Genomic DNA, 16298 nt, shown 5'->3' with positions numbered 1-16298 from the left:
TGAGAGTTGGACTGTGGAGAAGGCTGAGCACCGAAGAATTGATGCTTTTGAACTGTGGTGTTGGAGAAGACTCTTGAGAGTCCCTTGGACTGCAAGGAGATCCAACCAGTCCATTCTGAAGGAGATCAGCCCTGGGATTTCTTTGGAAGGAATGATGCTAAAGCTGAAACTCCAGTCCTTTGGCCACCTCATGTGAAGAGTTGACTCATTGGAAAAGACTCTGATGCTGGGAGGGATTGGGGGCAAGAGGAGAAGGGGACGACAGAGTATGAGATGGCCTGGATGACATCACTGACTCGATGGACGTAAGTCTGAGTGAACTCTGGGAGTTTGTGATGGACAGGGAGGCCTGGCGTGCTGCAATTCATGGGGTCACAAAGTGTCAGACACGACTGAGTGACTGATCTGATCTGTGTATTCTTGCCGTCTCTTCTTAATATCTTCTGCTTATGTTAGGTTCATACCATTTCTGTCCTTGACTGAGCCCATCTTTGCATGAAATGTTCCCTCAGTATCTCTCATTTTCTTGAAGAGATCTCTAGTCTTTTCCATTCTGTTGTTTTCCTCTATTTCTTTGCATTGATCACTGAGGAAGGCTTTTTTATCTCTCCTTGCTATTCTTTGGAACTCTGCATTCAGATGCTTATATCTTTTTCTCCTTTGCTTTTCACTTGTCTTCTTTTCACAGCTATGTGTAAGGCCTCCCCAGACAGCCATTTTGCTTTTGCCTTTCTTTTCCATGGGGGTGTTCTTGATCCCTATCTCCTGTACAATGTCACGAACTTCTGTCCATAGTTCATAAGGCACTCTATCTATCAGATCTAGTCCCTTAAATCTATTTCTCACTTCCACTGTATAATCATAAGGGATTTGATTTAGGTCATACTTGAATGGTCTAGTGGTTTTCCCTACTTTCTTCAATTTCAGTCTGAATTTGGCAATAAGGAGTTCACAATCTGAGCCACAGTCAGCTCCCAGTCTTGTTTTTGCTGACTGCATAGAGCTTCTCTGTCTTTGGCTGCAAAGAATATAATCAATCTGATTTCGGTGTTGACCATCTGGTGATGTCCATGTGTAGAGTCTTCTCTTGTGTTGTTGGAAGAGGGTGTTTGCTATGACCAGTGTGTTGTCTTGGCAAAACTATAGATGAGACTAAAAATGCCTAAGCTTCATTCTGGTCTCTTAAGGAATATAAAGTCTTTTATACTAAATTTCATTCTGCCCAAGAAAATGAATTATATGCTCTTATTTAAGTTATTTGCCTACATTCTTGTAGGCTATCGTCCATGGGGTCGCCAGGAGTCAGACACGACTTAGCAACTTCACTTTCACTTTACCCCATTAATATAGTCTCTGAGTCTACATAGTCTGTTTTTGTGTTTAAAAATATAGAAACCTCCACCATAAATCCCAATCAACCTATTATACAACAATTCTTTTTGGAACTACAATCTGAGGTTAAAAACGGCAATTCTCCCATTTTATTACACATATTCGAACACATTCTTGTCTTCCGGGCCCCATGACTTATGATAATGAACAAGCTGATAAACTGGTTTCCTTTGCTACTGCAGAGGAACAGCATGCTCTGTTGCATAACATTGCTGGCTCCCTACACCAGCTATGGAAAATCCCATACTGCCAGGCTAAAGAAATTATTAGTAATTGCTCTACTTGTAGACTGGTAATCTTCGACCCATCGCACAAGGTATTAATCCTCACGGTTTGCAACTGAATGAACTATGGCAAATGGATGTAACTCAGTGCCCTGAACTTCCTCCATTTTCTTTCCTACACGTCTGTATAGACACAAATTCCTCTTTTATCTGGGCCACACCTCTTCGCGGTGAGGCTACACAACATGTTATACCCTGCCTGTATTTCTAGATGCTTTAAACATTTTTTACAATCTTTTTCTATTAAACATATTACAGGTATTCCTTATAATCCACAGACACAAGATATAGTCAAAAGAACACATCACACACTAAAGTTGCAAATAAAAATTTTTAAAAAGAGGGTATACACAGACACACTACTGTCTACCTTATCTAAAGCAAACTTTACTAGATTCCAACATAAGATATTTTCTAAACCTATAACTATTGTTAATACAGTTTTGTTTTTAAAAAAAATTGTTTTTAACCTCTTCGAAAGATTCGACCCGAAGGGGCCCTTGGCATTCAAAGTGGAGATGAAACAACAAGAACCCCAGGAAGAAAAAACTCCAGTATGGGCTATGTCCACTCTAAAGATCTCCAGAAAACACCACCCTCGGCAGCATCACCCCTATGATCTCCCCACTTAGGGACAAATAAAAACCCTTACTAATCGAGCTGAAAATTTGGTCTCTCAACAGGAATTGCCTCGGAGTCCTGAATACATTCTCCTGGCAATGCTCAGTTTTTTGCCCTGTACCTGCCCACCCCTATCCCCCCAACCCCCGCCCCCCCCTCCAGCTTGAGCTCAACAAATACCCAACCCTCCTCTATTACAGATGGTTGAATGGACAGAGAGAGGACCAATCTTTTCAATTAATGACTCTATACATATGCTCCCTCCCTAGAACGTGAAGGAGCCATCACACCTTGGGGAGGAAGGAACACTAATTAACATTTCTTTACGCTATGAAGTCCTTCCCTTGTGCATGGGCCCAGCAGTACTACGCATTAACGTCAGCCAACAAACTTGGGTTTTCGTCCCGCCTCCAAAAGACCTTCAGACGTTGTTTGGGTTATTTACTGTGAACCATGTTTACACTACTAAAACTTTAGGGAAAGAGTTAGGGGAAAAACAAAAAACACTAAAAAAATGGTTACTAATGAAATATTACCATGACAAAGGACTTCTTGGCTGGCTTGAGGGTGCAATGGCACCCCTCCTCCTCTTTGAATCATTCTCTATAAACAAATTGGGCCTGAACAATGGGACGTTTGGAAACTTGCTGCAAACACCGAAAAATTTGGAACTTGGGCCAGACATTTCACAGAGACCTGTCGTGGTTTTAGTAACTATTTCTTTCGCTATAATCAGTCATATTTTATACAGGCCTGTGTCCCACCCCCTTTTGTTATAGCCATAGGAAATTTAAAATTTAATAAGACTTTACATTCTGTAACTTGTATTAAGTGCAAACTATATACTTGTGAAGGAGATCAGCCCTGGGATTTCTTTGGAAGTAATGATGCTAAAGCGGAAACTCCAGTACTTTGGCCACCTCATGCGAAGAGTTGACTCACTGGAAAAGACTCTGATGCTGGGAGGGATTGAGGGCAGGAGGAGAAGAGGACGACAGAGGATGAGATGGCTGGATGCCATCACTGACTCGATGGACGTGAGTCTGAGTGAACTCCGGGGGTTGGTGATGGACAGGGAGGCCTGGTGTGCTGCGATTCATGGGGTCGCAAAGAGTCGGACACGACTGAGCGACTGAACTGAACTGAACTGAACTGATATACTTGTTTTAACTCCTCTATTTCTTTAAGCTACTCAATTTTGTGTTACTCCTGTTCAATTCAGTCATAGTGCCTACAACTGGGAACAAATCAAATTTCATTTACAAAATATACATGATAATGCCTCTCTGAATGTACATTTACTGCAAAAGGAAATCTTTAAAACTTTTTCTAAAAATCTGCCTTCTTCCCCTAATTTGGAAACTTTAGCTGAACAAATTATCCGGGCTAGACCCACGAGGATGGTTTCAAAGTATTACCCACAGAATCGGGTCTAGAACTGTAACTTTGGCAATTGTCTTGATAATTATATTTGTTGTTTACTGTCGCCTTTCTATAAGGTTGGTTAATACTAACCAAACTCATTTGCTCAGGACTTTTTTTTTTTTTTTACAAATATAATAAAACAAGGGGAATTTTCAGGAAGCATTTAACAGGGGGCTTCCTGTGTACTGTTTTGGATCTGTCAGGAATTCTCTGTTCCTTATTAATTCCTGAATATTCAAGTATTAAGAGGAGAGGCAAGCCTCTCCCGGGGGCCGAGGAATCCAGGCATTTCCTTCATTAGTTTTTCTATATGGTGATAAGTACCCTCTTCCTTTTTATGAACCATATGGTAAAAGTGATTATTTACAGCTCTCTCTCTCTTTAATATGGATCACCTATGTTTTGTAAGTCTGGAATTTTAATCTTTATCTTTGCTGAGAATAACTACAGTATATATGTCCACACCATGTTGATTAAAACACCTTTGCTCCATCAGAGCTTTGGTCCCCGTGTCTTGCTTTCTTTCTCTCTCTCTCAGGCTATTTCTTTGGAGCACAGAGGTCCTCTGTGTTCACTTTCCTGCCTGGGCTTCTAAGACCCTCTTGAGAAGGCGCTCTGCACATTCACCCTGTCGAGAGGGTGGCTGAGGCCTTTGTGAACAGAGCAAGCCACGTGCAGGGGCTTTATTGGCTTTCTGCATAAACGGAGGAATATCAGCCTCTTTCTCTCTCCTTACTTTCTTATCGGTAGACTCCGGACCACCAGGTTCCGGTCCATTAAAGGACTTCAACAGTAAATGATATCTTTTCATTAAAAGGCTTTATAACCATTATGTTAATTGCCCACTCAAGTATTCCTCCTTGGAAAATTCTATGGACAGAGGAGCCTGGCAGGCTACAGTCCTTGGGGTCGCAAAGAGTCAGACAAGACTGAGTGACTGAGGAGTAGCACCGGCAACAATACATTGAATATACATGTAGGGCCAGGTGGATCACCTAGGTTTATGCATGTTGAAGATAGAATAAGGTCTTTGTCCTGCTTGACCAAAGCACCTCTAACCCATATCACCTTTGTCTGAATTCTGAATGGCTTTCAGAACTTGTGGGGAGGTGGAGAAGTCAGATGAGATTATCAAATGCTGCCTTTCCCCCAAAGAGCAGCGGGACGGTTTGTTGTTAAGACAAGACTGAGTTCTTATTTTTTTTTTTTTTCAGTAGGACAGAATCTTCATAGTGTCTTGAGAGGAGAAGGCAAAGTTGGGATGGCTAAAATGCTTTGGAGTCTAGTTTCAGAAGCATTTTCAAGGAAGGGCTTGATTAGGATTGGTTAAGGATCATGAAATAAGAGTTTAAGATTGATGATCACCACAAGAGAAGCAGCAAGTGTTCAGAGAATCTTGGGAAATATACTGTCAGTTGACATTTTCTGTTGAAAAACTGAATGATCATTTAAATCACTTTTTTTGGAAACTTTTAGAAATAATCAATAGTTTCACCTTTCATCTTGTGGGCAAGAGGTCCCTGAAATAGTCAACTGTTGTTGATGCAGAGAGTGGAATAGGATAATTCTGTTACTGTAGACACTGTGTGGTTTTACATGCTTTCGGTTCTCTCAAGTCAGGTGGCCCACCTGAGAAAGGAGATAGTGGGGGGATGTGCCGAGCTGGTGGACCCGGACATGATCAGTTGCTTATCAGGATGCTAAAAAATAATCTTGCAATGGGAAACCTTTGTTCTCATAACCATATAACACAATAATGTCATTTGAATATATGTACACTGTTCTCTTGGCATTGACTTTTTGTCACTGGCCCCATAGGAAGCCCATTGGTCTTTTTCCTCCACATTCCCTCTCCTCTGACCATGGCATAGGCTTGACTCAATTATGGGGTTCATAGGGGTCTAAAATCTGGTTAGGCCTCCCTTTTTTGTCACAGAGTCCACCACAGCCAATGTGAAGATTTGCTGGTAGTCAAGTCACAAAAGACTGCACAGGGGACCTTTTCCACAGCCCTCCAGGAGCAGGAGATCTGCCCAGAAGCTCCCTCTGAACAAACACAAGGCCTTATTTGCATAGATATGTATTGGGAGTGGGAGGTGGTTGGGGGGCATAACTAACATTGACTGAGGGCCTATAAGGCATCCCTTGCACATCATATCATTGAAAAGTTCAGCATATCCATAGTCTTTGAAATCAAATAATATTTTAATACTCTGACAGACCTCTGTTTAAAATAAATTTGTAGAAATCTTTTCTAAAACTAGGACATCTCCTTGGTTTTATTTATTTTTTCAGGTCTATTTCTCTTTGACAAAAGACATCATTTAATATCTTCCACTGAACACATGCTACCCAGACAGGTAAGGTGAAGTTTGACCTCCTAGTCCCAACAACAGCAACAACAATTCTCTAATTAATTTTGTTTGTTAATTGTGAATAAAATGAAAAGATCTGAAGGGTGAAGAGCCCATTCTCTTCAGAATTTACTTCCCACCAGTGCTTCCATTCTGCTCTCTAACCCTCACCAGTTTAGTATTAGCAGTGAGGGCATCCTCTAGAAAGGGGTGTCTTCACATCCAGCCCACCCTCCTTCACCCGTGTTCAGCTTCGCTTCCTTGTAGCTCAGCGCAGCTCTGCCCCTCAGCTTCCATGACTGCTCTCCATGGTCTCCTCCTCCAGATCCCCTTCTCAGACTCCTGTCTTTAAATCCCTTTATATACAGTTTAATCCTTGACTCTTCCTCTCTTCCCTCCACTCCCTTAGAACACTAAAGACTTCTGTGATTACTTTCATGCATACCACTTCAATCGTGCTTCTCTGCCCTGATCTTCTGAGCCCCGTTCATCCATTCATGCCAGCTGCCTTGATTTCTGATCATGCAGGCGTCCCTGGCATCCTGCCCTGTCTACTGCATCTGGCACCCTAGTCCTAGCATCTTCCACAATCCGTTCTGAGTTTGCAGCATTCTACTCTTAAAAAGCCCACCATCAAGGACCTCCCTTAGCCTACAGAAATCCGTCAACTTTAGCCTTGGATTCAAGATCCAGTTGGTCTGGCTTCCAAATGTCTACATGTGTGCTAAGTTGCTTCAGTCGTGTGCAACTCTTTGCGACTCTGTGAACTGTAGCTCATCAGGCTCTTCTATCCATGGCATTCTCCAGGCCAGAATACTGGAGTGGGTTTCTGATGGCCTCCTCCAGGGGATCTTCTCACCCCAGGGATCCAACCTGTTTCTCCAGCAGCCCTTGCATTGCAAGCAGCTTCTTTACTGCTGAGCCACCAGGGAAGGCCCTCCAAATGTCTGCTACCTGCCTATTGCCATACCTTCCACCTAGACAATACCCCTAAACTTTCCCTACATCTGAGAATTTCTTACAATTTTTTCTCAGTTATTACAATATTTTCATGTCCAATTTCTGCATATTCAAATCTCACTGAGTGTTCTTATCTCATCCCTTGGGTTTAAGGTACCAAAGTCTCTTGAGAAGTGCTTATAATAAATGTAATAAACAGATAATAAATCCCAAAGGCTATATCCAGTGAGTGTAATAGCCTGGAAGTTCAACAGAAGGTACTTCACAGAAAAACCTAGTTATATTACTGCCATTAAGGGAAAAAAAATACATGAAGGGGAATGCCCTGGCAGTCCAGTGGTTAAAACCCTGTGCTTCCAAAGGAGGGTTCATGAGTTTGACCCCTGGTTGGAGAACTAAGGTCCTGCATGCCCCTTAGTGAAACCAAAGCAAAAAATAAAAACAAAGCATACAAGATTCACCTATTACTATTTCAAGAAGTTAGAAAAAGTCAAATAAATCTCTAAAAGGCAGAATAAGGAGACAGTAAGGTAAGAGCAGAAATTAATGATCAAGAAAACAAAAACACAACTCTAAAAGCCATAACTTTGTAATTTTAAAATCTGGATTGCTGAAAAATGTGGATGTTGGAACCTCACAACACAGAAGAAAGAAACAAGAGGAAAAAGCACAACAATACAAAATTATGCCAAAGAGAGACTTGTCCCGTATACAGAGGAAGGATAGATACATGTGAGACTATTATGTGCTATTATAATTAGTTTATTGGAAACAAATAAAATTGATGCTCTTCTATGAAAATATATCTTACCAAAATTAGATTAGAAAGACATGGAAAACCTAAAGAAATTAATGACATAGAAGAAATTAAGAAAATTCTTCTCAAAAACCCTCATCCCAGATGGTTTCCTGTGAATCTTTCAAATACTGAACAAACAGATACTTCTGATGCTGTTTCAACTATTCAAGAGCAGAGACATATGGGAAATATCTTAATTCCTTATTTAAAATTGGTAAATCTTTAATCTAATAACCTAATTTTGAAAAAAGCTACAAACTACTTTTGCTTCTAAATAGAAATGAAAAAGAAAAGTTTTAAAATGTATATCTCCACATATAAATTATATATATATACATATCTCAAATGAAGCCAGAAATACATTAAAAGAGTAACACACCAAGACCAAGTGAGGTTCATTTCATGAATCAAGAAATTAAGGATGGTTCCATATTAGGAAATTTAACAGTATAAACTAATTTTCAATAGGTCAAAAGACAAGAATGATCTGATTGCCTTTAGGAATGTTGAAAATGCATTTCATAAAACTCCTCCCCACATTTCTTATAAACCTCTTAATAAAATGAAAATGTAGGGGTGTTCCCTTATCATAAGGAAAACATTTCTCAGAACCAAAACTGCCTACCAGGCTCCTCTGTCCATGGGATTCTCCAGGCAAGAACACTGGAGTAGGTTGCCATTTCCTTCTCCAAACACCAAAGCTGGAATGTGTTTTATGCTAAAACACTAAAGGCATGTCTAACAAAGTCAGATACAAGAGGGGGTCTGATAGCACCTTTATTATTGGATATTGCTCTAGAACTTCCTGCCAGTGCAATTAGAAAAGGGTGGAATTTAAACATGTAATTAATAAACAAAGCTGTCATTATTTACATATCATATGATTATACATCTAAAAGCAAGACAAAGAAACATCTTGAATCTGCCAGAAAAATAAAAGAATGAGTAAAGATAAATTTACAAAATTAACATAAAAAATGTATTTTACTAAAAATAACTTCTATTAAAGTTTTAGGTCAAGATGATTGATGAAGCACATTCTAAAATACTCCCTCCCATGCCTAAAACATAGTAATGCTAGACAGAATTTATTTACAATATTTGGGTATTCAAATAGTTTAAGAATACATGTCTCAAAGGCAAGAAAAAGGGAATTCCCTGGTGTGCCAGTGGTTAAGAATTCGCCTTCCAATGCAGAGGACCTGGGTTCAATCCCTGGTCAAGGAGCTAGGATCCCACATGCCACAGGACAACTAAGCCCGCTCTCCTCAACTAGAGAAAAGCCCAAAGCCACAATGCAAGATCATGTGTGCCCCTAAGGCCAAAAGTAAATAAATAATACCATTTTTTTTTAAAAAGACAGGAAGAGGGAATTCCCTAGGTGTTGGATATAGAGCAGTAGCTAAGGTTACGTGGCCTTCAAGAGGACCAAGATGGACTGTAGAAGCTGGTGTTTAAAAGCCCACAGGTGCTCACTTCGGCAGCACATATACTAAAATTGGAACAGAGAAGATTAGCATGGCCCCTGCGCAAGGATGACATGCAAATTCGTGAAGCGTTCCATATTTTTGCAAAACTAATACAATATTGTAAAGTTTAAAAATAAAATAAAATTTAAAAAAATAAATAAAATGCAAATAATAATAATAATAAAAGCCCACAGGCCTGGCATTTAATGAGAACCTGGAGCTGGAGCCAGGACTTAACTGTCATCCACAAACAAGAATCTGAGTGTCCTTGCACTCTCCCAGGTTCTCAGCAAGAAGAGAGAGTTAGTCTTCCCAGGCTGGAATCATATAATTGGAATCTTGGCTCAGGACCACCTACATGTGGGACCTGCATTCTCAAAGTAGCAAAATCCAAGCCAATCCACAAACATAAAAAAATGGCCTTATCTGAGTCAGGGGACTCAGTAGAGTACCTGAGCAGAGGCAACCAAGTGGAGTTCCCTCCATGGAGTCCCACTACAAGCCAAGTCACATGAGGAGAAATCCCTTGAGTGAGAATTATCCATGTGAGGAAATCCAATGGCATTTAAGTACCATCTACACACTCCTGAGTGAAAAAGTTGGCTTAAAGCTCAACATTCAGAAAACGAAGATCATGGCATCTGGCCTCATCACTTCATGGGAAATAGATGGGGAAACAATGGAAACAGTGTCAAACTTTAATTTTTTGGGATCCAAAATCACTGCAGATGGTGATTGCAGCCATGAAATTAAAAGACTCTTACTCCTTGGAAGGAAAGTTATGGCCAACCTAGATAGCATTTTCAAAAGCAGAGACATTACTTTGCCAACAAAGGTCCATCTAGTCAAGGCTGTGGTTTATTCAGTGGTCATGTATGGATGTGAGAGTTGGACTGTGAAGAAAGCTGAGCACCGAAGAATTGATGCTTTTGAAGTGTGGTGTTGGAGAAGACTCCTGAGAGTCCCTTGGACTTCAAGGAGATCCAACCAGTCCATCCTAAAGTCAACTTCCATTGGAACTTGAGCCACAGTATACACTCATTGTAATACATCATCTGGTAAATGACACACCCGCAGGCACCATGGCAGTTCCAAGGGTGACCATGAAGGTCAAAGAGTAAACATTGGCCCCAATTCATGGCAGTCTCTGCCCCTAAGATAACTGAAATACTCCTTCCACTCATTAACCTATGGAATCATCCACCCTATAAGGAACTGACAACCCTGCCCTCTGGTACCTCTTGCCAGCTGAGATGGCCCACTGTCTGTCTATGAGGTGTATGTCTCCCTGAATAAACCCTTTTTTGTTTTACCATAGCTCACTCTTGAATTCTTTTCTGTATGAAGCTAGAACACACACTTGGGATGTGCCCAAGGATGTCCCTGAGACCTGGGATGTGACCACCCTCTCACACCTCCTTTGTTTGCTGTAACAGTTGGATGGAGAAGTATAGGAAATAGGAAATAAAAGACACCAGGTTGTCTTTTAAAGTCTGTGTTGTCTTAAGTTTTACATTAGTTTTAGCTGTCTTGCCAGCACATGTAATTTTTAAAGACTGATGGTGAGGAAGATCGAAGGCAGGAAAAGAAGGGGATAACAGAGGATAAGATGATTAGATGGTACCACCAACTCAACGGACATGAGTTTGAGCAATCGCTGGGAGATGGTGAAGGACAGGGAAGCCTGACTTGCTGCAGTCCATGGGGTTGCAGAGTCAGACACGACTGAGTGACAGAACAAATTTTCAACCCACACCATCATAAACATGAAGATGTAGGAAAATGAAATTAAAAACAAACACAAGCACACTCTGAAGATGGCAGAGGAATAGGATGGGACCACTTTCTCCCCAACAAATTCATCAAAAGAACATTTGAACGCAGAGAAATTCCACAAAACAACTTCTCAATGCTGGCAGAGGATATCAGGCACCCAGAAAAGCAGCCCATTGTCCTCGGAAGGAGGTAGGAAAAAGTATAAAAGATTAAAAGGGTGACAAAAGAGGTTGGGACAGAGATCCATCTCGGGAAGGGAGTCTTAAAAAAGAGAGAAGCAATATGTGAACCGTGAACTTCCTGATGTTCAAGCTGGTTTTAGAAAAGGCAGAGGAACCAGAGATCAAATTGCCAACATCCACTGGATCATGGAAAAGGCAAGAGAGTTCCAGAAAAGCATCTATTTCTGCTTTATTGACTATGCCAAAGCCTTTGACTGTGTGGATCACAATAAACTGTGGAAAATTCTGAAAGAGATGGGCATACCAGACCAGCTGATCTGCCTCTTGAGAAATTTGTATGCAGGTCAGGAAGCAACAATTAGAACTGGACATGGAACAACAGACTTGTTCCAAATAGGAAAAGGAGTTCGTCAAGGCTGTATATTGTCACCCTGTTTATTTAACTTCTATGCAGAGTGCATCATGAGAAACGCTGGACTGGAAGAAACACAAGCTGGAATCAAGATTGCCAGGAGAAATATCAATAACCTCAGATATGCAGATGACACCACCCTTATGGCAGAAAGTGAAAGTGGAGCTAAAAAGCCTCTTGATGAAAGTGAAAGTGGAGAGCGAAAAAGTTGGCTTAAAGCTCAACATTCAGAAAATGAAGATCATGGCGTCCGGTCCCACCACTTCATGGGAAATAGATGGGGAAACAGTGGAAATAGTGTCAGACTTTATTTTTCTGGGCTCCAAAATCACTGCAGATGGTGACTGCAGCCATGAAATTAAAAGACACTTACTCCTTGGAAGGAAAGTTATGACCAACCTAGATAGCATATTGAAAAGCAGAGACATTACTTTGCCAACAAAGGTTCGTCTAGTCAAGGCTTTTCCTGTGGTCATGTATGAATGTGAGAGTTGAATTAGACACTGAGCGCCGAAGAATTGATGCTTTTGAACTGTGGTGTTGGAGAAGACTCTTGAGAGTCCCTTGGACTGCAAGGAGATCCAACCAGTCCATTCTGAAGGAGATCAGCCCTGGGATTTCTTTGGAAGGAATGATGCTAAAGCTGAAACTCCAGTACTTTGGCCACGTCAGGGGAAGAGTTGACTCATTGGAAAAGACTCTGATGCTGGGAGGGATTGGGGGCAAGAGGAGAAGGGGACGACAGAGGATGAGATGGCTGGATGGCATCACTGACTCGATGGACGTGAGTCTGAGTGAACTCCAGGAGTTGGTGATGGACAGGGAGGCCTGGCGTGCTGCGATTCATGGGGTCGCAAAGAGTTGGAAACGACTGAGCAACTGATCTGATCTGATCTGTGAAACCAGAAAACACTCTCACTGCCGAGCCTTGGAACCTCAGAGGGCAACATAACTGGGAGGAAAAATAAATAAATAATTAAAACCCACAGATTACATGCCCAGTGGTAACTCCCAGTTGAGAGGCAGCGCAGAAGCCTGCATCTGCCACTAGTAATCGGCGCTGGGCAGTGAGGTGTGGGCTGCATTGCTTAGAGTAAGGACCGGGCCTGAGTGCCCCAAGGGCAAACTGAGGGAACTAACTTGAGATAGCAAACCAGACTGTGGGATAGCTATCCCACGAAAAGCCCTAACCTAAGATACCGCCAGGCCAGCTCACAGAACAAAGGACTGAGTAGAGCTAACCGGCTGCAGACCAGCCCATCCCCCAATGGAGACAGGCAGGCGAGGGTAGCCAGAGCCAGAAGGGGGCAATTGCGGCCCTAGAGAGGCATCATCTACGAAACTGCAAGCAGGCTTCATTAGTAACCAAGGCTTCTTGGGATTCTGGATGGTAAACATCTGCTGGGAGGGTCCTAGCTAGAGATCGGCTCCCCAGAAGAGACACACAGCACACCAAGGAAGGTGTGCCATTTGTACACCCAGAAAACCAATCAGCAGGGATAAGGAGGTGATAAGTCACAGAGACCGTGCTCTCCAAGCACCTGGTCACCTGAGCTGCTCGGACCTGAGAAGGGCACAAAACGCAGGCCCAACCGAGTCTGCGCCTTTGTGGAGTACCCAAGAGTCTGAACCTGAGCAGCTTAGACCTGGGATCTGCATACCACCCAGGGCTGGCCCCAGACAGTTCCCAGCAGAGCAGACTAAAGCCTAAGCAGTGTAGACAGGGAAAGCACACATGCGGTGAGTGGGGGCAAACCCAGTGTGGCCAAGACACTGCGAGCACATGCCACTGTTACTTCTTTGCGGTGTTCCTCCCTCCCCACAGCACAACTGAACAAGTGAGCCTAAAAATGTGTCCACCACCACCCCCTTGTGTCAGGGCAGAAATTAGACACTGAAGAGACCAGAGATAGAAGCTAAAACTAATAGAGGGAACCGCCTTGGAAGTGACAGGTGCAATAGATTAAAACCCTGTAGTTAGCACTGACTACATAGGAAGGGGCCCATAGATCTTGAGAAGTAAAAGCCATATCAAGAACTATCTGAAAATGAACTGACCCCCATACAGTCCACAACAACACCAGAGAAAGTCCTAGATATATTTTTACTATTATCATTCTTTAAGTTTAATAAAAAATTTTTTTCAAATTTTTAAGTCCTCTATTACTCCTTTAATTTTCATTTTTATAACCTACTATTACTTTGCATATTCAAAAGCAGAGACATTACTTTCCCAACAAAGGTCCATCTAGTCAAGGCTATGGTTTTTCCAGTAGTCATGTATGGATGTGAGAGTTGGATGCGAAGAAAGCTGAGCACTGAAGAATTGATGCTTTTGAACTGTGGTGTTGGAGAAGACTCTTGAGAGTCCCTTGGACTACAAGGAGATCCAACCAGTCCATTCTGAAGGAGATCAGCCCTGGGATTTCTTTGGAAGGAATGATGCTAAAACTGAAACTCCAGTACTTTGGCCACTTCATGCAAAAAGTTGACTCATTGGAAAAGACTCTGATGCTGGGAGGGATTGGGGGCAAGAGGAGAAGGGGACGACAGAGGATGAGATGGCTGGATGGCATCACCGACTCAATAGACATGAGTTTGAGTGAACTCTGGGAGTTGGTGATGGACAGGGAGGCCTGGTGTGCTGCAATACCTTGGGACACAAAGATTCGAACATGACTGAGCAACTGAAGTGAATCGAATTGATTACTTTGCAAAAAAAAAAAAAAAGACTCTACTTTTTAAAGCAAACTTCATATATATATATATTTTATAATTTTTGTGACTTTGTTTTTTTCTTTAATATTCTATTTTTGAGAATCCAACCACTACTCTAGATTTTTAATCTTTGCTTTTGGTATTTATTATCAATTTTGTACCTTTAAGAACTCAATCTTTAGTACCCATTTTTACTTGGGAGTGAGATTACTGGCTTGACTGGTCTCTCCCCCTCTGGGCTCTCCTTTTCCTCTACCAGGTCGCCTCTATCTCCTCCCTCCCCCTTCTCTTCTCTACCCAACTCTGAATCTCTTGTGTTCTGGACTGTGGAAAACACTTAGGGATCTGATTACTGTCCGGATCTGTCTCTCTCCTTTTGATTCCCCGCTTTACCCTCCTGGTCACCTCTGTCTCTTTCCTCCCTCTTCTCTGTAAAACTCTGTGAACATCTCTGAGGGATGCAGACTGTGGAGAGCACATAGGGAAGTGATTACTGGCTAGCTTTCTCTGTCCTCTTTTGATTCCTCCTCTTGTCCTGGTCACCTCTACCTCCCTCCTCCCTCTTTTCTTCTCCATGTAACTCTGTGAATCTCTCTGGGTGTCTCTCACTGTGGAGAAACTTTTCATCTTTAACCTAGATGTTTTATCATCAGTGCTGTATAGATGGAGAAGTCCTGAAGCTACTGTAAGAATAAGACTGAAAACCAGAGGCAGAGGCTTAAGTCCAAAACCTGAGAACACCAGAAAAACTCCTGACTCCAGGGAATATTAATCGATAGGAGCTCATCAAATGCCTCCCTACCTACACTGAAACCAAGCACCACTGAAGGGCCAACAAGTTCCAGAGCAAGACATATCATGCAATTCTCCAGCAACTCAGGAACATAGCCCTGAGCTTCAATATAAAGGCTGCCCAAAGTCACCCCAAACCCACTGACATCTCATAACTCATTACTGGACACTTCATTGTGCTCCAGAGAGAAGAAATCCAGCTCCAGCCACCAAAACACCGACACAAGCTTCCCTAACCAGGAAACCTTGACAAGCCACCCATCCAACCCCACCCACAGCGAGGAAACTCCACAATAAAGAGAACTCCACAAACTGCCAGAATACAGAAAGCCCACCCCAAACACAGCAATATAAACAAGATGAAAAGGCAGAGAAATACCCAGCAGGTAAAGGAACGGGATAAATGCTCACCAAACCAAACAAAAGAGGAAGAGATAGGGAACCTACCTGATAAAGAATTCTGAATAACGATAGTGAAAATGATCCAAAATCTTGAAAAGAAAATGGAGTTACAGATAAATATGCTAGAGACAAGGATCGAGAAGATGCAAGAAAGGTTTAACAAGGACTAGAAGAAATAAAAAAGAGTCAACATATAATGAATAATGCAATAAATGAGATCAAAAACACTCTGGAGGGAGCCAACAATAGAATAATGGAGGCAGAAGATACGATAAGTGAGGTAGAAGATAGAATGGTAGAAATAAATGAAACAGACAGAAAAAAAGAAAAACGAATTAAATGAAATGAGGACAATCTTAGAGACCTATAGGACAATGTGAAATGCCCCAACATTCGAATCATAAAGTCCCAGAAGAAGAAGACTAAAAGAAAGACCATGAGAAAATACTTGAGGAGATAATAATTGAAAACTTCTCTAAAATGGGGAAGGAAATAATCACCCAAATCCAAGAAACCCAGAGAGTCCCAAACAGGATAAACCCAAGGCAAAACACCCCATGCCACACATTAATCAAATTAACAAAGATCAAACACAAAGAACAAATTTTAAAAGCAGCAAGGGAAAAATAACAATTAATCCACAAGAGGATTCCCATAAGGATAACAGCTGATCTTTCAACAGAAACTCTGCAGGCCAGGAGGGAATGGCAGG

At 41.8% G+C, this 16298-nt stretch overlaps 1 non-coding gene across 1 annotated transcript; it reads left to right on the top strand.

Moving 5' to 3' along the window:
- The first annotated feature begins 9303 nt into the window (after positions 1-9303).
- Positions 9304-9405, top strand: LOC113890560. The gene has a single exon (XR_003510525.1). It is a non-coding gene; the product is annotated as a U6 spliceosomal RNA (small nuclear RNA).
- The last annotated feature ends 6893 nt before the right edge of the window (positions 9406-16298 follow it).

This window comes from Bos indicus x Bos taurus, chromosome 3, assembly GCF_003369695.1.
Source record: "Bos indicus x Bos taurus breed Angus x Brahman F1 hybrid chromosome 3, Bos_hybrid_MaternalHap_v2.0, whole genome shotgun sequence".
Taxonomy (NCBI): Eukaryota; Metazoa; Chordata; class Mammalia; order Artiodactyla; family Bovidae; genus Bos; species Bos indicus x Bos taurus.
The sequence above is the reverse complement of the archived record's forward strand: the minus strand, read 5'-3'. Positions and strand labels throughout refer to the sequence as shown.